This window comes from Lathyrus oleraceus, chromosome 1 (genome assembly GCF_024323335.1).
Source record: "Lathyrus oleraceus cultivar Zhongwan6 chromosome 1, CAAS_Psat_ZW6_1.0, whole genome shotgun sequence".
Lineage (NCBI taxonomy): Eukaryota > Viridiplantae > Streptophyta > Magnoliopsida > Fabales > Fabaceae > Lathyrus > Lathyrus oleraceus.
In genome coordinates, this window is record NC_066579.1 from 48,308,709 (window position 1) to 48,332,351 (window position 23,643).

General features: G+C 41.2%; 1 pseudogene; it reads right to left on the reverse strand.

Moving 5' to 3' along the window:
• Positions 1-1,305: 1,305 nt before the first annotated feature.
• The window catches only part of LOC127090739 (uncharacterized), a 48,136-nt pseudogene continuing 25,798 nt past the window's right edge, over positions 1,306-23,643 (reverse strand).

Here is a 23,643-nt window from a genome sequence, read left to right on the forward strand (position 1 = left end):
GTGACTGCGGGAGGAGAGCGGCGGTTGAGGGGAGGTGTGGCCGTGTTCGTCTTCAGCGGCGATGTTGCTGAGGTTGAGTGTGATGTCCGTCGGATGCTGCGACGGAAGGTTGTTGACGACCGGATCTGACATCGTCTGTAGAGCGACTGGAAGTTCAGCAGTACAAGTCGTGATTTAGAAGCAGCTTTTGGCAGTGTTGTGTTCGTTGGTGTATCGATCTCCTCTTCCTTCTATTTTCTTTTTTTGTTTGTTTTGAATCCAAGTGCTTATGAAATTGAATTATATTCTTTTGATTTATGTTTTGGAATTGTGAATGAATGTTAGTGAAGGTATGGAAAGTTTTATGAAGATGATGTGGAATTTGGTTATTTGAAATGATTTGTGTTTGATTGGAATTTTGCTGGTTAAGGTTGATGTTGTGGTTTGAGATTGAAGCTTATAATTTTGTTAAATGGTTGTTTGATCGTACAATAGAGGAGACTATTTATAGTATAAGTAATTAAGTTAGATTTTTTTTTAAGAGCAGGTAATTATAATCAACAAAAATAATCAAGAGCTCATAAATGAATTTATTTAATTTTGATTCAAACAGTTAATTAAAATAATCAAAAGTTTAAAAATATATTTTATTTGATTTGAATTTTAATTATTTTAATTAATAGAAATAGATATTTCCTAAAATGTTATATTTGTCTTTAATGATATGCAAAAAATATTTAAAATAAAACCAATAAAATTAATGATTTTTCTGAGTTTCTTAAATTAAAATATATAAAGGTAAAAAATTTAAAACTTGATTAAAAAGAGAAACGAAAATTAGGCAATAAACTTAATTTTTTATTTTATTTTATTTTTGCTTTATGTAATTACTCATGTTAATTCTTTCCAAAAAAATAAAAAATATTATCCTAAAAATGAAATAATATAAAAAGGGATAAAATCTCTAAATATATTTTATATATATATATATATATATATATATATATATATATATATATATATATATATATATTTTATATTAAAAATTAAATTACTAATTTCTGACATTGGATTGCTATCCTAAAATAAAATGGGAACAAAATATTTTCAAATCTTTTTATTTTATGATATTTTGACCATTTTTTAATTAAAAACGAAAAACTGAAAATTAATTTTTTTTAAATGCCTAATTAAAAATACAAAAATTAATAGAAAAATACAATTTGTTTGATATTTTGCACATAAAAATAGAAGTAAAAGTAGGAAATAAATAAGAGAGAAAAAATATTAAATAATAAAAATAAATGGGAAAGGTAGGATTTGAACTCAAGACCACTCCATTATAACATCTTTCACATACTCTTCTACCAAACAAGCCAATCTATTTAATTGAAATATAAGGGAACCATGATACTAATATGTTAGTGAAAGTTAATTATATTAATAATATTAAAATCTCTATAAATTTATCAATTTATAATTTTATTAAGTAAATACTATCCCTAATTAGTTGATTTTTTTTAAATAAGACATATTATCTTGATTACTAACCCTACTAACTTTCCTAAAATTTAATACTAATACCCTTTTTAGCATGGTCCTACAAGTTATGTTTTTTTATTTTCAAAAATCTAAATAATACCCCTAACTAAAATCAACTCCTAAGAGGGACTAAAAAGTTAAAATGGTATCCCTTTGACTTTTTTAGGTCATTTGACCAGATGACTGATATGCTCTGAATGTGTTAGTGTCGGATGAAAATAAAAATGAAAAGGTGGTCAAAATTTGGGGTACGACAAGCGTTCCAGCCTCCTCCTTAGCTTCGACATAAGAAAAGGATGACAAATGTCTCACCAATAGCGCTTTCTCTCCACCAACAACGACAAGCTTGTCGTTCTTCACAAATTTAAGCTTTTGGTGTAGAGTAGACGTTACCGCTCCAGCTTCATGAATCCATGACCTTCCCAATAAACAACTATAGGCCGGGTGAATATCCATTACTTGAAAAGTAATTTAGAAATCACTCGGACCTATCTTAATTGGAAGGTCCACTTCACCAATGACGGTTTTACGGGAACCATCAAACGCTTTAACAATCACGCCTTTGTACCTCGTTGGGGCGCCTTGGTAGGGAAGTTTAGACAAAGTTGACTTTGGAAGCACGTTCAATGACGACCCAGTGTCAACCAACACATTGGACATAGTGTCCTCCTTACAATTCATCGAAATATGGAGTGCCAGATTGTGATTTCTTCCTTCCTCAGGAAGCTTTTCATCACAAAAACTCAAATTATTGCAAGAAGTGATGTTGGCAATAATATGCTCAAACTGATCCACAGTAACGTCATGCTCAACATAAGCTTGCTCGAGCACTTTCTACAATGCCTCTTGTCGCATTACGCGAAAAACCGGCGGGAAAACAAGAACAACAGAGCCGCCACCGTGCGTTATTTATCCCAAAAGAGGGAAAGGAAACGCTCGAAGTAAACCTGGAAAAAGCATGGTCTCGCGACCAAAGAGAATGGGATCGGGAGTCGGTTATGCGAAGGGAAGGTATTAGCACCCCTACGCATCCGTCGTACTCGACGGGATCCACGCACAATAGGAAGGGAAAATGGTTGCTAAAACACTGCTCATAAACAAACAAACACTGGCTGAAAGAGACACAAGAAAACAAACAAGACTGACTCGGCAGGATATCGCATCCTGGGCATACTTAGTCTATCAGGCATAGACATCAGAGTCGAAGTAGTTCGGACTGGGGGAAAACATGCTCGCTAGGATGTTGCATCCTATGCATACGTATCTTCTTGGACAAAGAAGAATCAGAGCATCCGTAGCTCGGCTAACACGCACACAAACAAACACAGGCGAAGGCAAACATGGAGCCCGAATGCCAATCACTGGACTTACATCAGCATCCAAACCAAAACACACACAAGAAGGCAAACATGGAGCCCGAATGCCAATCACTGGACTTACATCAACATCCGAACCAACAAACCCACACTAGAACCCGAATGCAACTCGATGGACTTACATCAGCTTCCAAGCACACAACAACACAAAACAAAGACACAGGCGCCCGGAGAGATCTGCTCATCTCCTGCCTACGTACCTCATCTGGTATGAGGATCAGGGCGACGTAGTTCCCCTACGAAGGGATACAGGACTAGCCTAACCAGATAACAGAGGGAGACACAACTAGGGAGACTACGACTCGAGCCTAGATGTTATCATGCAAATTCATCCCTAAGTTAAGGTTTCTAACTAACTTGCACAGGAATCAAGCCTATCCTAAAGCACAAGCAATAGTAAATGATCACAAACAGCACGCACTATATGCACACAAGTGAGGCTCAAACAAGGGTGGGGCTGCAAGAGCAAGCCAACTGTGCAGGGTGAGTTTTTCTCTTAACCTTGACATTGAGAGCCAAGGTGAAGCTGAGGAAAGGTGGGTGAAGATAAGACTTCACAGCTCTTATCCCTGGCCAGGGAGAGCTTTAGACAAAGAAGTGTGGGTCCAAAAAGTGGGAACCCTTCTACACTTTAAGACACTGACACAACTGTACAACTGTACAAGATCTTGGGTTTGTATCCCAATGCATCAACACAGTGGTGTGAGCAGAGGGATGACTCAACAGAAGAGCGGGAGATAGATTGCATATCTCTCTTATCCGCCAATTGCCTCATAGAGGTCTTTACCTGCTTGGGGACAAAAATAAACAAGCACAAACATTGCCTCTTAAGGAGGACTTCAGACAGGTGCCTGGCTAGGTAACAAGCTGTTGAAAGTATATTTCGTGTAGGGTTTTTGTTATCGTATCCACAGGAATTGTAAGATATCACCGCTGTTCGATGGTTGTATTAATCTTAGCTCAATGTAACAATAGGGTTTTGGTTTTAATCAAGTTATCTTGCATAAAAAGTAATAAATTGCGGTAAAAGTTATGTTTTGAATAAATGAGAAATATTGCCAAAGTTAGGTTTCAATGATCACTTTGCATGTATTTGCTCGGTCAACAATCTTATAAACTCCTTTAGATGATAAATCATTTCACAAAGTCCTCTCAACATGTTTCTCTCGAACACACATTGTGAGTTTTGCCATTTTTGATCCATTGTTTCTCTCGAACACAATCTATCAAAATGACAACTTTTTGGTTCAACCTTATGGTGAACAAAATCATTCATTACTATCTCTAGCTAACAAACAAGTTTGGATGAAAACCTAGGTCAAGAGTCGGTAAACATCTCTCGATCATAAACCAACACAAAGAGTTTTAAATAGAAACAAAGTTTTCATCATATATTTACCATTAAAGAGTTTACATATGAGGATCCTTACATTTACACACAAAGCTAGTAATCACCTACATCTAACCTTGACAAATGGATGACTTAGCTACTCATTTTCATGGTAGCTTGGTCGGCAAGTAAGGAAAGAAGGTTGATCAACATCCAAGTCGGATAATCGAAGTTGGATGGGAATCCACCTTCTTTTTGTGGAAGATGGTTCTAAGATGAAGAGAAATGAAAACTAGGGCATAAAAGATCCCAAGAACAATGCTGCAAAAATATCTAGAAGAAAGTACAAAAGTGGAAAAAGTTGGTAAAAATGAGGTATGGTGCTCAAAAGTGGCACTTGCTACTTATAGACCCCTGCTGGGCTGTCATGTTCGCTAGGCGAGCAGAATGGCTCGCCTAGCGAGGGTCTAGTATGGGCACATAAGGCACCTGCGCCCAGAGAAACAGGGTCTGCTTGAACTGTCATGTTCGCCTAGCGAACATACCTTCGCCTAGCGAAGGACACGCTTCAACCTTCGCCCCAGCGAGGTTGAGAGGTTTTGCTACTGGAATGCTCGCTGGGGACTCGCTAGAGCTTCGCCTAGCGAGTGAGTGCTGGCTGCGCTTTTCACCAAAACAGAATGAACTCGCTACCACCTTCGCCTTTAGCTCGCCTGGCGAATTAATTTGACAATTTACTGGAGCTTTTCTCCTGGAGCTCGCCTAGCGAGCAGGCTGATGAAATGCTTGTATTCTTTGGTTCCTTTGCCAATTTTCTTGTGTCTTCATTTTCAATTAGTTCATGCCTTTTTCCTGCACAATAACACACAAATCAAAGGCACCAAGCTTGTTTATCAATGTAATGCATTCCATGTAAAACAATTGTGGTTTTGACAATTTTAGCAAGGAAAAAGAGTGAAAGATGCCCACATATGATAGCTCAAATAAGCACATTTGGGCATCTAACAACTCTCCCCAACTAGATTCTTGCTTGTCCTCAAGCAAAGTATGCCTCTTGCAGGACAAGAGGATTTGCTTTAAGAAACTGGTTTCTCCGAAGTTGGATAAACGGCTCAAACACAAGCGAAATCAGCAAATACAAGTTTCCAACGGTTCGAATAAAATAATACATAAGAACTAAAACTTAAATAGCAATGCAAAATATTTATCTATCTACAACAATACTATTCTGAATGAATCATCCTATCTCTCCTCTTCGAATAAGGAATGAAGATTTTACGCGTTTGCAACCGCGGGAATAATCTCACTCTCTAACAAACAATGAAGAAAACAAATAGATTCATACAATGTCTAACAATTATAAATGGTACTGTGGAAGCATAAAGATCACTAAGGGCTTTTAGGGTGCAGCTTGGCTAGGTTAACAAACAAGGGACATTTCTAAGGCCATTGAAACGAAAGTGCCGATGCAAAAGAGACATTCACAATAATATTCACACTACTCGACTTTGTTTCCTTTGTTTCTTATTTGTAACCTTCACAACACATATTCCACAACTCAATTTTTATTTTTCACTATTTTTCTTCCAAGCAAGCATTCATTTTCATTCTTTCTATTTTTGTTCTTTTCTTTCACATCAACTATACAAAACAGATGTTTCTTTTCTATATTTTCTATACATACATTTTTTTATGCTTGCTCGGTTTTTCTTTTCTTTTTCAAGAGTTGTGGTACTTACCAATTCTTTTTCGTTCTCCCCAACTTATTTCTTACTTACCCTAAGTGAATGCTCTTAACTTTTTACGGCAAAAGAACAATAATCAAGATTTTCCGGATTGTAAAAAAAGATTTTTGAGATCTCGCTTTATTTCAAGCCGAGATTCAACTGTTTAAGCTCAAAGGGGTTAACAAATACTCTCTCTGCTCACAGGTAAGTTGTTTTTGGATGTAGTTGTGCTCAAAAGAAAACAAATGCCTTGATCATTTCTAATTGCTTCCACAATTTCACAATAATAAAAGACAAAGCATGAATCTCATGAATCAACAAAACTTATTAGAATCCAGCATTTAAGTGTACAATGGAGGTTTCCTCACAATTAGTGGTTTTAAGTTCTAGATGAAACATTCATTCAATTATAATGCAAAAAGACAATATTCAATTTACCAAAAAGAGTAAAGTTCCTAATGCATTCTAAAATTCTAGCCGAAGGTAACCATGTACCTTAGCCTCATTCACTTGTTTATTCTTATCATTGCCATCCAAGCTCGGATGCACCTTCATTGGGTACTTCTTGAGGAGCAACCAATCTAGAAGGGTTTGCCACTCAATCAACCAAAAATTTATTAAACACACAAAATTAAAAACATAACTAAATAACATTAACTGAAAATATAAATTTGTTCATGGGGGACAAAACACCCCAATAGTACAACCCAAAATCAAGATACAAAATCCGAAAATACAAATAGAAATGACATAAAAACTGAAAAAAATACAAAAACTTAACCCACTAAGGGCTCAGGACTCCTCCTCGCTATCGGCCTCAGAACCGGTAGCCTCATCATCAACATCATCATCATCATCAGCATCATCAGCATCAGCAGCATCAGCACCCACCCCCTCACCATAGACAGGCCTGTCCACAGGCCAGTTGGCGTTAAGCAGAAACTGCTCACGCGCCAACAATGCCTGAGCACCGGTGGGGTCATTCCCTCGCAGTTCTAACCTCTGCATACAGTTGTGCATATCTGTCATGGCTCTCTGGGATGCCGCCATCCACTCAAAACTGTAGTCGCACACAGCTCTGAGGTAGGGATCAAGTCCAGGAGTAGAAGTACCAGGACCATCAGAAGTCCGGGTACTTCCTGAGGCTGCACTGCCACCGGTAGTCTTTGCTCGACAATATTTGGCCACATACCGATCATCGATAGGTGACAGGATTCTTACCTGCCCACGAGACGGAAGTCTCACCCTTGCCTGAACGCATAAACTCATGATCAAACACGGGAAAGCTAGGGGACAATTAACACGAGCTCCCGACTTAAGCCCGCTCTCGACCACGGACTTCAGCTCATTTGCGATGATCCTCGCCACATCGATCTCGACATTGGTGAGGATGGAATGGACCAAATGTGCCACTGGGATCGGCACAGTAGAGGTGTGTGATTTAGGCTGGATGTTGGTCAATACCAAGAGCAGTAACAGTTGAGCCATGGGAGTCATGTCCTCCCGGTGATACCTCACTGGAACCCCAGATGGGTTCGCCTCAACAGATTTCCCAGATAAAAGCAGGGCGGTAGTAATGGCAGGAACATCTCGGTGAAGCCTTAGGTCGGTGTGGTATTGGTCTCTCTGGTCAGCTCCCAGCTGGAGCGGTTCCCCAAGGATTCGGTTGATAGCATCCCGGTCAAATGGAATTGGACGCCCGACCACTTTAGATACCCAAGTAAAGGGCTCGTCGTCGTCGGGCAGTGCGTTAGCATAAAATTCACGCACTGTCGCTATGTCGTAATGCTCTAAGGGACTAATCAACCTATCCCATTTCTTCGCGTCAATCAACCCGGCGAAATTTCTGTAAGTGCCCTGTGGGTTGATCAGAAATCGCTTCTCTGGAAGTATCTTCCGCTTCTCCAGAGCGATGTATCTGGCGGCCTGCTTCGGGCCGACAAACTTGTCTTGGTCAAACTGGATAGGCACTGGCCGAGAAGTAGTCGCTCCCTTTCTTTTCTTACCCGCTCCAGACCTTGACTCCATTCTGCAAAATATACAAAGAAACAACACACACCAAACAAACAGATTAGCCATCAAAGCATAATTTAAAAGACTGCCTTGCTCGCTGCTGCTTCGCCTAGCGAAGTGGCAGCGAACGCTCGCCCCAGGTTCGCCTAGCGAGTGCTAGCGAACCTTACAGGTTTTGGGGTTTTTCAGCATGTTCAGAGATTTTCCCCCAAAACCCTTACTCAAAGGGTTCCAACATCAGAACCTAATGATTTCTCCAGCAAATAATCGTTCTATGCTATTGGGGATTACCTAATTGCATGCAAAACCTAAAATAAAAATAAATCCCCAATTCGAAAACCTAAATTTCCAAAAATTGCAAACTCCAAAATACCACATGCAACCTCAATGTTTCCCATACCACACTCATCCTATTTGCCATTCAAATTGAAATTTAGAGTTCAAACAAAAAGAAAAATGTAGTAGGGCAAACCTTAGTTACACGGATTCGGAAATGTGAAGAGCGTAGAGTTCGCAAATGATCGAATAGAGCAAGTGTTGGTGATAGAGATGCAGATGAGAGAGTTTGAGAAGCTTAACACAAATTTCTCAGCAGAGCCGTTCAGAAAAGTTTTGTAAGTTTGGGGCAAAATGACCCTGCTGAGATTTAAATAAAAAAAACTGTCCTGCAGCGCTCGCTGCTGCCTCGCCTAGCGAGCAGCTAGCGAGCCTGCTCGCTACTGCCTCGCCTAGCGAGCTGCAAGCGAGCATGACAGCAAGTGCATTGGCAAATGCAGCACTTGCAAGGGCATCATGCACGGGTTTAGCATAGTGTAACTCAATACAACACAACACATAAAACAGTAAATACTTACAATGTTGGGGTGCCTCCCAACTAGCGCTTGTTTAACGTCGGCTAAGCTCGACGTTGTGATGCTCACAGAGGAGCATCAAGCGGTAGAGCACAGCTCTCGCGATCCACATGACCGCCGAGATAAATTTTCAATCGTTGGCCATTCACTGTCCAACTATCTTTCTTGTCTATGTCTTCAATGACAATAGCCCCATATTCTTTTACTTCTTTCACCCGAAATGGCCCCGACCACTTTGATTTCAACTTCCCGGGAAGCAATTTCAACCGGGAGTTGAACAATAGGACCAATTGTCCAGGCACAAATTCTTTGTTACGGAGCTTCTTGTCGTGATACTTCTTTGCCTTTTCCTTGTACAACCAACTTGAGTGGTATGCGGCATTGCGCATCTCCTCCAACTCCAGTAGTTGCACTTTCCTTTTGTTACCGGCCAACTCATGTTCAAAATTTAAAAACTTTAGGGCCCACAAGGCCTTGTGCTCCAATTCAACCGGCAAATGGCAAGTTTTACCAAATACCAATTGAAAGGGAGTTAGGCCAATTGGAGCTTTAAAGGTCGTACGGTAGGCCCATAATGCTTCGTCCAATTTTTGGGACCACTCCTTTTTTGAATTAGACACGGTTTTTTCGAGGATTCTCTTAATCTCTCGATTAGAGACCTCAGCTTGCCCGTTAGCCTGAGGGTGATACGGAGTTGTCACCCTATGCGATACACCGTAATGTTTTAAAATAGTTTCCAAAGGTGCATTACAAAAGTGTGACCCTCCGTCACTTATCAACACTCGGGGGGTTCCGAAACGGGAGAATATGTTTTTCTTCAAAAAATTTATCACCGTTTTGGCATCCGCCCGAGGTGAGGCAATCGCCTCAACCCACTTAGAGACATAATCGACAACGACAAGCATGTACTCATTCCCATAAGAGGGTGGGAAAGGTCCTACAAAATCTATGCCCCAACAATCAAATACTTCCACTTCTTGGATATTTTGGAGAGGCATCTCATCTCTCTTACCTATCCCACCACTTCTTTGGCAACTGTCACAAATTTGCGCATGGGTATGTGCGTCTTTGAAAATAGTTGGCCAATAAAATCCCAATTGAAGAATTTTAGTGGCCGTTCTAACCCCATTATAATGTCCGCCATAAGGCGAGTTGTGACAATGCCAAAGGATGCTCTGGGCTTCATCACCAGTTACGCATCTCCTTAACAGGTTATCACTACCCAACTTAAACAAGTATGGGTCATCCCAAACATAATACTTCGCATCCGAAAGGAACTTCCTTTTTTGGTTCGAAGTTAGGTCGGCAGGCACAAAACCACTAGCCTTGTGGTTCGCAAAGTCTGCAAACCACGGCCTAACTTGAACCTTAAACAGTTTTTCATCAGGAAATTCTTCCCGGATTTCTTTTTCAGACGCGGTAACCTCCACGTTCACTAATCGGGATAAATGATCCGCTACCAAGTTTTTCGACCCCTTCTTGTCTTTGATTTCTACATCGAATTCTTGTAACAAGAGGATCCAACGGATGAGCCTTTGCTTCGAATCCGGCTTGGTTAGCAGATATTTAATCGTCGCGTGGTCGATGTACACAACGACTTTAGACCCTATAAGATAAGACCTAAACTTTTCTAGCGCATACACTATTGCAAGTAGTTCTTTTTCCGTTGTGGCATAATTTATTTGGGCCTTGTTAAGAACCTTACTCGCATAATGTATCGCATGGAAAGTTTTGTCTTTTCTTTGGCCAAGTACCGCTCCAACAGCATAGTCACTCGCGTCACACATTAGTTCAAAATTTTCATTCCAATCGGGAGCGACTATTATTGGAGCGGTAACCAATTTTTCTTTTAAAACCTCAAAAGCTTGCAAACAATCTTCGGTGAAGAGAAATACCTGGTCCTTGGCGAGCAAATTGCTCAAAGGCTTAGCCACCTTTGAGAAGTCCTTGATAAAGCGCCGGTAGAACCCCGCGTGCCCCAAAAAGCTACGGATGCCCTTCACATTCACCGGAGGGGGTAATTTTTCAATTACTTCAACCTTAGCTCTATCCACTTCAAGCCCCCTTCTAGAGACTTTGTGGCCTAGCACGATCCCCTCGGTCACCATGAAGTGACATTTCTCCCAATTAAGCACCAAATTGGTCTTCACACATCTTTCCAACACCGTCTTCAAATTTGCCAAGCATAGACTAAACGTCCCACCAAATACCGAGAAGTCATCCATGAAGACTTCCATTGTTTTCTCTATCAGATCGGCAAAAATGGCTTGGACACATCGTTGGAAGGTCGTCGGTGCATTGCACAGCCCAAAGGGCATTTTTCTGTATGCGAACACTCCAAACGGACACGTGAAAGCCGTCTTCTCATGATCAACCGGGTCAACCGCAATTTGGTTGTACCCGGAGTAGCCGTCTAAAAAACAATAGTATTGTTGGCCCGATAGTCTTTCGAGCATTTGATCCATAAATGGGAGTGGAAAATGGTCCTTTCGAGTCGCGGTATTCAACCGTCTATAATCTATACACATTCTCCACCCCGTTGCAACTTTAGTCGGGATCAATTCGTCTTTGTCATTTCGGATTACGGTCATTCCACCCTTCTTCGGAACCACGTGCACGGGACTAACCCACGGACTATCCGAGATCGGGTAAATCATTCCCGCATCCAATAGCTTCACAACTTCCTTTCTTACAACCTCCTTCATCGTAGGATTTAAGCGGCGTTGTGGTTGAGCCACCGGCTTAAAATCCTCCTCCATCAAAATCTTGTGCATACAATAGGATGGACTAATTCCTTTTAGATCGGAAAGAGTCCAACCCATAGCTTCTTGATTGGTTTTTAGCACAATGATTAGACGGGCTTCTTCTTCTTTTGTCAAAAGGTTGCTTATGATGACCGGCTTTGCCTCGGTCTCATCTAGAAACACATACTTCAAAGTCGAAGGTAACACTTTTAATTCAATTGGCGCTTTTTCGTCAATGACCTCCTTCTTCAAGTTTTCTTCCTCTACTTCCCATGGTTGTAGGTCGTCTAAACTATCAAGTTCCTTTAAGCATTCCTCAAGAGCTAGCTCTTCTTCAACAGTGAAAACCTCCAATGAGTCGTCGAGAGCTAACTCCATAGGAGATATCTCATGAATATGCTTTGAAACCTCCATAATAGCGTCTTCAATCACATCGATGCGAAAGCTATCATTTCTATCTTTTGAATGCTTCATCGCCTCGAATAGATCAAATGTGACTTCCTCATTTTGAACTCGCACCTTCATTAACCCGTCATCAACATCTATCATCATTCTCGCGGTCTTCATGAATGGTCGGCCCAAGATGAGCGGAGCATCATCATCTTCCTCCATATCAATAACAATAAAATCGACCGGGAAAAAGAATTTGTCGACCTTCACCAAAACATCTTGGGCTACGCCATGAGGATGGGTTGTCGATTTATCCGCCAATTGCAACGTCATTCGGATGGACTTAATCTCAATGTTGCCAAGCCTCTTGATAATTGACAAAGGTATAAGATTAATGCTCGACCCCAAGTCAATAAGTCCCTTCCCGACATAAACGTCACCAATTTTAACCGGAAATGTAACTCTTCCCGGATCAACCTCTTTCTTAGGAAGCGTCCTTTGAATAATGGCACTACAGCTCGCATCAAGGACGATGGTCTCCGGTTCCGTATACCTCCGCTTTTTGGTTAGTATGTCCTTCATGAATTTGGCATACTTGGGCATTTGTTCCAAGGCTTCGGCAAACAGAATGTTGATTTGCAACTGTTTAAAAATATCCATGAACCGGGCGTAATACCGTTCATTCTCCCTTTTGGAAGGAGCATGAGGATAAGGAAGGTTTTGGATAGGAGTAACGCTCACTACCTCCTTTCCCTTTGCAATTCTAGCACTCTTCCATCTAGGCTTTTTCACTACCTCCCTCATTACCTCATCACTTGTGTTTTTCCCCATCTCCACACCTGTTTCTTTTTCAACTTCACCATTATTTTGATTCTTTTCAACTTCTTCACCATCACTCCACACTCCTACTTCACCATCAACATTTTCCTCCTCAATTTCTTTCTCTTTCTCTCTTTGTTCAATCTCAACTCTTTTTTCATTCTCACTACCCAACTCCCTCCCACTTCTCGTCATGATCGCCTTACAATGTGCATTAGGATTTGTTTGCGTGTTTGCCGAAAAGGAAGGACCGGTTTGTTGTTCCGCGAGTTGCTTAGCAAGTTGCCCAACTTGAGTCTCGAGATTTTTTATGGCCGCGTCATTGCTCTTTTGGTTAGCCATTGACATTTGCATGAATTGCGTCAATGTCTCTTCCAATTTAGAAGTTACGACCGGCGGTTGTTGAGGTTGAGGTTGATAAGGATTTTGGGGAGGGTTTTGACGGCTAGAAGAACCACCTCCATAACCTTGGTTATGATAATAGTTGCTTCTAGGTTGGAACCCTTGGTTCCCTTGGAATTGTTGTTGTTGATTTTGAGGGTGCGGTTGATAAGGTTGTTGTTGTTGTCTCGGTTGATAGTCCCGTTGATTGGCCATGTAGTTTACTTCGTCAAAACCGGGAGGTGGACAAAATCCGGTGTCATGTTCACCTTTACAAAGTTCACAACAAGCTATTTGTTTAGCTTTTGACGGTTCTCTTAACTCTTTGATTTGTTGCGTTAAGAGTTCCACTTGTTGTGAGATGAGCTTGTTTTGGGCAAGGATGGCATCGTTCGTCCCTAGCTCAAGCACTCCCGCCTTCTTCAAAGAATTTCCTCGACTTTGACTCTGAAGATCATTCAAAGCCATTCGATTTATAATGTTCGTGGCTTCTTCGGCACTTTTTGACAATAAAGAGCCACCCGAGGTAGCATCCAACAACATTTTGCAGTTTGGTTGAAGTCCATTTCTGAAGATATGGATTTGAGTCATTTCATCAAATCCATGCCCTTTACATTTCCGAAGCATGGACTTGAATCTTTCCCACGCTTCATTCAAAGATTCACTGGTTCCTTGAGAAAACACTGAGATGGCCGTCTTTGATTCCATGAATCGGTTATGGGAGAAAAATCTTTCAATGAATTTCTCTTCTAACACGTTCCAGTCTGTCATTACGGCTGGTGTTTGATCTAGGTACCAATCCTTTGCTTTACCGAGCAAAGCGTGGGGAAATAATCGTCTGAATAACGGAAGCTCCTGAGCCTGATCCACTCCGGCAGCCAATGCTATCTCATAAAATTTTGTGAGAAAAGCAAATGGGTCTTCATGGTCCATTCCGGTGAATGGACTCCCATATAATAAATTCAAAGTTCCCGTTTTCATCTCAGCTTGCCTTCCTGTGTGGTTGGCAAACTGAGCGGTGTTCCTTGGACTATTGATACATGGAGTAGAAATAGGTGGTGGTGGTTGTGGCTCCATGTTTGGTATGAATGGTGGTGGATTTGTGGTTGAAGAACTTTCTCCTTGCTCTTGGCGTTGTCTAGCCTGTTGCCTCCTACGTCTCGTTTTGCTATTGAGCCTCCTTGCGGTTCTCTCGATCTCAGGATCAAAAAGAAGTTCGTCCACAGGGATTTGCCCTCGCATAAAACATAAGCTGCACACTAAACCAAACAAATTACAAGCACAAGTCAAAAATTAACAAGCTAAAACTTAAACAACCATTGCGATGCTCGCAATATCAATTTACAATCCCCGGCAACGGCGCCATTTTGTTGAAAGTATATTTCGTGTAGGGTTTTTGTTATCGTATCCACAGGGATTGTAAGATATCACCGCCGTTCGATGGTTGTATTAATCTTAGCTCAATGTAACAATAGGGTTTTGGTTTTAATCAAGTTATCTTGCATAAAAAGTAATAAATTGCGGTAAAAGTTATGTTTTGAATAAATGAGAAATATTGCCAAAGTTAGGTTTCAATGATCACTTTGCATGTATTTACTCGGTCAACAATCTTATAAACTCCTTTAGATGATAAATCATTTCACAAAGTCCTCTCAACATGTTTCTCTCGAACACACATTGTGAGTTTTGCCATTTTTGATCCATTGTTTCTCTCGAACACAATCTATCAAAATGACAACTTTTTGGTTCAACCTTATGGTGAACAAAATCATTCATTACTATCTCTAGCTAACAAACAAGTTTGGATGAAAACCTAGGTCAAGAGTCGGTAAACATCTCTCGATCATAAACCAACACAAAGAGTTTTAAATAGAAACAAAGTTTTCATCATATATTTACCATTAAAGAGTTTACATATGAGGATCCTTACATTTACACACAAAGCTAGTAATCACCTACATCTAACCTTGACAAATGGATGACTTAGCTACTCATTTTCATGGTAGCTTGGTCGGCAAGTAAGGAAAGAAGGTTGATCAACATCCAAGTCGGATAATCGAAGTTGGATGGGAATCCACCTTCTTTTTGTGGAAGATGGTTCTAAGATGAAGAGAAATGAAAACTAGGGCATAAAAGATCCCAAGAACAATGCTGCAAAAATATCTAGAAGAAAGTACAAAAGTGGAAAAAGTTGGTAAAAATGAGGTATGGTGCTCAAAAGTGGCACTTGCTACTTATAGACCCCTGCTGGGCTGTCATGTTCGCTAGGCGAGCAGAATGGCTCGCCTAACGAGGGTCTAATATGGGCACATAAGGCACCTGCGCCCAGAGAAACAGGGTCTGCTTGAACTGTCATGTTCGCCTAGCGAACATACCTTCGCCTAGCGAAGGACACGCTTCAACCTTCGCCCCAACGAGGTTGAGAGGTTTTGCTACTGGAATGCTCGCTGGGGACTCGCTAGAGCTTCGCCTAGCGAGTGAGTGCTGGCTGCGCTTTTCACCAAAACAGAATGAACTCGCTACCACCTTCGCCTTTAGCTCGCCTGGCGAATCAATTTGACAATTTACTGGAGCTTTTCGCCTGGAGCTCGCCTAGCGAAGCAGTGCTTCGCCACAGCCTCGCCTAGCGAGCAGGCTGATGAAATGCTTGTATTCTTTGGTTCCTTTGCCAATTTTCTTGTGTCTTCATTTTCAATTAGTTCATGCCTTTTTCCTGCACAATAACACACAAATCAAAGGCACCAAGCTTGTTTATCAATGTAATGCATTCCATGTAAAACAATTGTGGTTTTGACAATTTTAGCAAGGAAAAAGAGTGAAAGATGCTCACATATGATAGCTCAAATAAGCACATTTGGGCATCTAACACAAGCCAGGTCTTTCAGACTACATGGAGACAAGAATGTTATACCTCAGTGCAAATTGCTTATCAAGCAAAGCAAAGCAATATTAGCAACTAATGTACCTGAAATCAATCAAATACAATCAGTATACCAATCACAGAACTAAACAGCAAATGGTTCACAATTAATTATACACAGACAAACACAAGCCAATGTACAAAGGTGCAAGCCATTAAGGCTCAAACTCAAATATCAAACCTTGCAAAACAAAGTCAAAATTATCTATATACAAGTCACAAGTCAACTCCAATGGAGGCACATCATCAAGCATAGGCCATTTGTGCTATTAACCTGAAACACAACTCAAAAGTGAGATCACAAACCACTAGTCCAAGACTAGGGTCAAAAGGAGATGAAAAATCCAAAACAGCAAGTGAAAAATGATCAAAACCAAGATAAATCAATTAAGAAGAGAATCCAATTGGTCTCACATCAAAACTATGCACCAAATTCATTTCATGCACAATTTAAGTCAAACTAGGCAAGTATGAACCACATATGAGTAAACAGAATGATCACAATCAAACAAATACCAAAACAGCTCAATAAATTCCACAAAACTTCAAGTCTAAACAGAACACATTCAATGAGCTTCATATCAAATTTCGTGCTATTTGGACAAGAGGAAGCAGGGAAATTAAATTCAACAAGTCAGGACATGCAAAAATCAATCCAAACTAGGTCACAAAGCATGTGTCAACTTCAAGCAAATGTAAAACAGTGACAACAAATGAGAAATAAATGGGATCAAAGCCAAAATGACATTGAACATGTTAAGAATCACTCCACCAAATTTCATCTTCATATGATAAGGAATGAGCATTTCACAAGCTATGTAAGTTGATCACTCAAGAAAAGTTCACAAAATGGTAAACAACAAACAAAAATACCAATCAAATAGGAAATTGATCAACAAATCCTACAAAAAATCATGGTGAAACTACACATATAGATGTAATCACATGCAAAAATCCAGGGCAAATGACATAGCACAGGCATGGAAACAAAATTCATGAACATGGCATAACATAGTGTGACACAAATTGTCACACTCAACTTGATCACATCATATCTCTCTAACCAGGAACTCAAAATTAGAAAACTATATACCAAAATCACCAGGAAAGAGTCAAGAACATGCATATAAAATTTCACACATTTTGGATAAGGCATCAAGATTTCATGATTAAAATGGTGAAACATATACATGAAGCACACATATCAAAGGCATTAGGCAAAGTCAGAAAAAATCACCAGGCACAACTTTGACTATCATGCCTAAAAAAACTAGAGAAAATTTGGAGATCAACACAAAACTCCCCATCCAATTTGGATCATCCAATCTTTATTTATGAATTTTTGAAGTTTGATCTAAAAATTGAAATAAACATTTAAACATGAAAATGATTTAAGTGGCGCCAATGGCAGATTCGTAAATACGCCGGGCCAGGACCAAAACGCGGCGTTTAATTAAAAGTGGTGGCAACGCGTGATTCGTTGGGATCCGCGGGAAACAGAAATTCGAATTTGGAAAGGCAAAACACAGATCAAACAGCCTCTTGGAGCTGTTCTTGAGCGTTCATAGCATTCATCAGTCTAGAAAATCAACATGAACATTTTTCAACCAAAACGAACAAATCATACACCGTTGGAACCGTCTAAGTTAGTACATCAACAATATCACCATGAAATTATACAGAAATCAACATACAACAAGAATCGATCAAAAATAGTTTTAACATCTAAACTTAAATCCTAGATTTCTCAATGAATATCCAACGAAAATGCACGATTCAAGCTTCAGATCACTCAGCAATGAACACTCTATCGAATCCATATCTTAATTTAAGCAATTATGAAGTTCGATTTCCAACCTTAATTTGAGTGCAGTTGTAGATTTGGTGAATTCAGGCCTTAAAATCCAGAAACAGATGCGTATTGAGGTATGGACAAGAATATGGAGGCAAGATTCCAACTCGAAACAGCTTGCACTAGTGGTAATCTTCAACTGTCATGTACAAGATGCAAAAGCCATAGCCCTAATCCTTCGAGATCCTTCTACTGTGAGCTTCAACAGAAGTCTTACTCCACCTACAATTGATGATTCACAAGAAAAACCGCAGAAAAATGGAAGAAATCTTGATGAATGATGAAAAAAAGTGTGTGTGCAAAGTGTGAACAATTGAGAGAATTTGTGAGATTTTCTGTTTAGATCTGAAAGAATGAAATGTCATTAAGAGTTTCTGTTATGATTAGAACCTTTATACCTCATGCTAATCCAAAAATTAATCAAGCTTAGGCAAATGCAAGTGATTAGTGTAAAATGCATTTTTGTGAGTTTTGGCCAAAATGCCCTTTTCATTATGCAGTCAATGTATCAGTCCAAAATCAGTTCAAACAAGTTCTAAATATCATTCATGATGTGTTGGAATTGGTCCCAAGTGCAAATGGCTTGTAATTCACAAAATCACCTTTTCATGCCAAAAATGCAAATTAGTCCACCTGAAAAATGCCATTTTGCTATGATGATTTTTGATGAAATGTGATAATGCACCATGAAAGTTCATGTCAAATGTGGTTTGCTCAAAGAAAGATCACCCAATTTGGCCTTTCCATGTGAAAGTTATGGCACTTTGAATTTAGGCATTTTCTGAAAATGATTGGACCATAACTTGCCAACCACACATGAGAAATTCATGTTCTTGGACTTTTTGGAAAGGTGAGAACAAGATCTTCAACTTTCATGTTGGACAAAATTTCATTTGAAGATTGTATTATGAAGTAATTTTGAGGAGAAAAACTTTCCATTTTGGGTAGTTGAAATTACAGGTCACCTGTTATTTTTGGAAACTTTTTGCCTGACCTCCAATTCTTCAACCTTGATCTTTGATATGTCAAATGAGACTTGTATGGACATGAATGAAGCCTTTCAAACCATCTCCCACCTTCCAATCCATAAAATCAAGCACAATTGACCACAGTTGACTTTTTATGGTTTTAGCTGAAATCCAGCTTGACTGATGACTTCTGAGCATCCAATCTTTGGCCAAATCTCTTCAAAATGATCCTTAGACCATATGAACTTGATAAATCAACCCTAGGGCTTTGTCTCAATGGCATTGGCACATGCTTGCTTGTTTGACCTGATCTCCTGACTAGTTTGACCTAATCTGTCTGAAGAACTTGCACTTGGGCAAATGGCTATGCAATGCTATGCAATGGACCATGTTATGTTAATGACCTAATCATGAAAATGTATGTACAATGGGTAGGGTGCAAATTTGAGGTGCTACAGCTGCCCCTATTCAATCAACTGGGAACCTGAACGGATGAGAGCAACGGCTGTCAGACTTTCAGGGTAAACAGGGATTGAATACCAAGAACCGTAGAAATTTGCACACTGCGGGGATCCACCAACGGAAACGTCCATTGGGATCTGATACTTATTACTGGGAATTTTGATTTTTCTTCTCAAAGGATAAAGTCACCTCCAGACATCTCAACACGATGAATGGGAACAGAAATCACAACTAGATGCCAACGGACAGCTAGGAAAAACTCGACGTTTACCAAGACCAACGGCGAGGTAACCAGGCATTAGTGAATGACTGGGAAGGGATACAACCATACGTCAACGGACGACATGGGAAAAACTCAACGTTTACCAAAACCAACGGAGAGGTAAGTCAATCATCGATGAATGACTGGAAGGATAGCGATACAACCATACGTCAACGGACGAAATGGGAAAAACTCAACGTTTACCAAAACCAACGGAGAGGTAAATCAGCTGGGACGACCAGGAAAAACTCTACTGGGGACGACCAGGAAAAACTCGGCGTTTACCAAGACCAACGGAGAGGTAACTAGACATCATCGGATGAATGGGAAGACTTGACCAGACGTCATAGGACGAAAGGGAGAAGCTCGACGTTTATCGACACCAACGGAGAAGGAGACCAGACATCAACGGACGACGGATGAACTGGGAAGACTCGACCAGACGTCATAGGACGAAAGGGAGAAGCTCGACGTTTATCGACACCAACGGAGAGGTAACCAGACATCGACGGACGACGGATGAACTGGGAAGGAGATACAACTAGTTATCAACGGATAACTAGGAAAAACTCGACGTTTATCGACACCAACGGAGAGGAGGAATCTTCTGAGGATAACCCTGTGGGGAAAGATATCAGCTATACGTCAGCGGACGCATAGGAAAAACTCGACGTTTATCGACACCAACGGAGAGGAGTATAGCTACTTCACTAGGGAAGGAGGACGAAGTTACGAACATCGAAAGATGATGTTTACAGACATCAAAGAAAACCAGACACTTACGCATGACTGGGAAAGCACCGAAAGATGGTGTTTACCGACACCAAAGAAGACCAGACACTTACGCATGACTGGGAAAGCACCGAAAGATGGTGTTTACCGACACCAAAGAAGACCAGACACTTACGCATGACTGGGAAATCACCGAAAGATGGTGTTTACCGACACCAAAGAAGTAACACACGCGGGTGCTAACAGGATACTAACATCTACATGTCAGGGCAAGGTTACACACTTGCAGGGGTCTCACTGGGGAGAATCAATCTTTCTTGTCACCAACGGATGAGAAAATAAACCTCTGTGGGGATTATCAATCCTGAATGCTGTTAGGAGAAACTGTAGCAAACGTGTTGTACAGGTGTTGATCAAAATCCGCCTCTGCCGAGGACGAAAGTGGGATTTTACAACTACCAGCTAGCAGGTAGAAAACCACAAAGATAGGACTTACAACTACCGGTTTGTAGGTAGAGGCCAACAAAACTCCTGCTGAGGGTCAAATGAATGAGTGCCGGCTAGTGAGCAACTACTCATTTATGCCCCAGGGAAAACAGTCAGTAGGAAGCCAATTTAGGATCGATCCAAAAAGGCACACTAAATCAAGACTCATCCTAATGAGGAAAGAACTCAAAAGGGAAAACCCATCCCGTTAGGTGTGCAGGGAGGGACCGGAAACAACCATCATCCACGAGGGTATAACTCAGTGAGGAGCGCAGAAGGAAATGGTAGACACTTTTCTGCTTAAGGGGTAAATTCTTCATGGAGAGATCAGACACACCCACCTCCGCTAAGGGAATTGACCCAAACTTGCAAGATACTACCAATTTCGGGGAGTAACACTGCTGGGGATACCCACTCAACTAAGGAGTTACTTGTTGGGAAAACACCAACCTCTCAACCAGGCTGGGGAACCCAATTCTGAAGTCGATCCAACGGCGCGATGCTAAACTTTCTCCGACAACCCGATCTCGGATGGTCACCACGGCCTATGGCTAATGGGTATGTTTGCAATGTTGATGCATGAGTTTTTTTGTTTGTTTTACACAATGCCCCATGATCATGGAAATGCTACGCACTAATGATGCAATATGCTATGCTTATCTAAATGATGAATGCATAAAAACACGTCTCCTTCAGAGACAACACCGGAGAGCTCCAGGAACTCTGCTGAGGATTTACCACGTCCATTTCCACCCTGCTGGGGAAAGACAGCCTTTGTTGGGGATGACCTCCATCGGACCCGAACTGCATGGGATTACTCTGCTAGAGGAGGCAACCAATCCTTACCTCTACTGGGGATAGCCCCGCCGAACCCGATCCTCTTGGGGACCTTGTTGGGGAAAACTATCAACACAACCTCTGTTGGGAAGACATCTTTAGACTTGGAAGACAATCACAACTCCGCTGGGGATATGGTAACCTTCAGGCTTGCTGAGGAGACACTGATCTCAGACCTGTTAGGGAGATAACCCTCTCACACCCACTGGGGGGATATGGCCTATTCGACACGGAGCGCCTGTCGATTCGTCGAACAGCGGCATTCATCGTCCACCCACAGTGTCGGCTTTCCACTTTTGAGAACTCCCAGACCCGCCTGGACTCTCTGATCCATCCCACGAAGATCGAATTCCTGGGATTCATATAAATTTTCCAGTCCTTAGACTTTGAAAAGTCTTCTTGGTTAACTTTCCAGGATCATCGTCGTAATCCTTTACCGTCCTTTCACTGTTCATCTAACCCTTTGCCCCTGGTCGGGCTCTGCAGGGATCTCTTTTGTCAAAAGGTTTCATATCACTACTTGCCAGCGAATGAAGATATCTAACAGTACCTGCACAAGAGATTGTTAGATAAAAGCGTGCCCCAGGCGTGCCAACACTTCAACATCCGGGTCACTCAAACCTCCGAATAAGATTTCCAGATTTCAATCTTATAAGCATGCATCGGAAGGGACCTCTATGTTTCAAAATGCAAAGATTCTTATAAAAAATGAACGGATGTTTTCGTAATCACAGCGGTAATGAAAACAAAAAAACAAAACTATTTGACTGAACGCATTTATAGACTGAAACAAAAAGGTGGCTCAAAATCGAGCAACACACAGGAAGCAAACCCTGGAAAGAGGTGATTGCGCACAAAAGGAAAAATCTATCCTAATGGCAATGTGAAACCGTGATCTCATCGGGTTCCAACTCGGTTACACCCCATATGTCCTCAAGACTTTCCGCCCTTTCGGCTTTCTGAACCAGACGCTTCCGATCGATCTCTGTCGGAGATTATCCAAGTCACATCTCGAGCACAAACGATCATGCTGGACGCAGTTGTTCGTCTCAATCCCTCTTTTGCCTGGACCGCCCTTTCGGGTTTCAGTCCACCGGGATACCCTTTTTTGCCCAAGCCGCCCTTGTGGGGTTTTCGACTTGCCGGGTGTACAGTTCTTTTCTTTTATTATCCCTAACTTTTGCCCGAACCTTTCTCTTTTTTTTTCGGTTCGCCGGGATGCCCCTTTTTGTCTGGACTTTTTTTTTGTCCAGCGGGTCAATTTTTCACGAAGTATCTTTTAACTGCGTCCGCATTCACAGGGGATGGAAAATCTTCATCACCCGTGGTCATCAACGACAAGGCTCTGTCAAAGAAAACCTTCTTGACCACGAATGGACATTAATAACTGCTTATCCATTTGCCCCACGATCGTCTTGAGGAGGAAGGATCCTTTTCAACACCATATCTCTCATGATACCCACGAGGTCTCACTTCTTAGTTAACAACACGCTTCATTCACTGGGTACAACTGTCCCATGACAAGTAACTGTCAGCCCTCTTCCTCAGTCAGGCTCCAACGCATCATACCGAGTCCTAATCCACTCATCTTTTTCAAGTCTACATCCAACGGGACCCCATGACGAAACCGGAGTCTCAAATTGTAGTACAACCTTCATCCCATACCGGAGTGAGAAAGGCGTTGCCCCAGTAGATGCACGTACCGAGGTTCGGCACCCGGGATACAAACTTTGTACTCAACCACCATCGTGGGTGCATTCAAATGTTATCGGGGAAGCACCAACTCATTCACTTTAAACTCTCCCCCTCAGACATCAGAATTCGTTCGGATTCAGGTCAAGCCCCTCCCCCGGGATCGGTCACTCTCAATCTTTCGATTCGAGTACCTCGAGATGTCCTCATCAGGGAATTCAGACATCCTTGGTTGATAATCCTTAATGGGTTACCGCGCGAGATAACCATACGATACCCT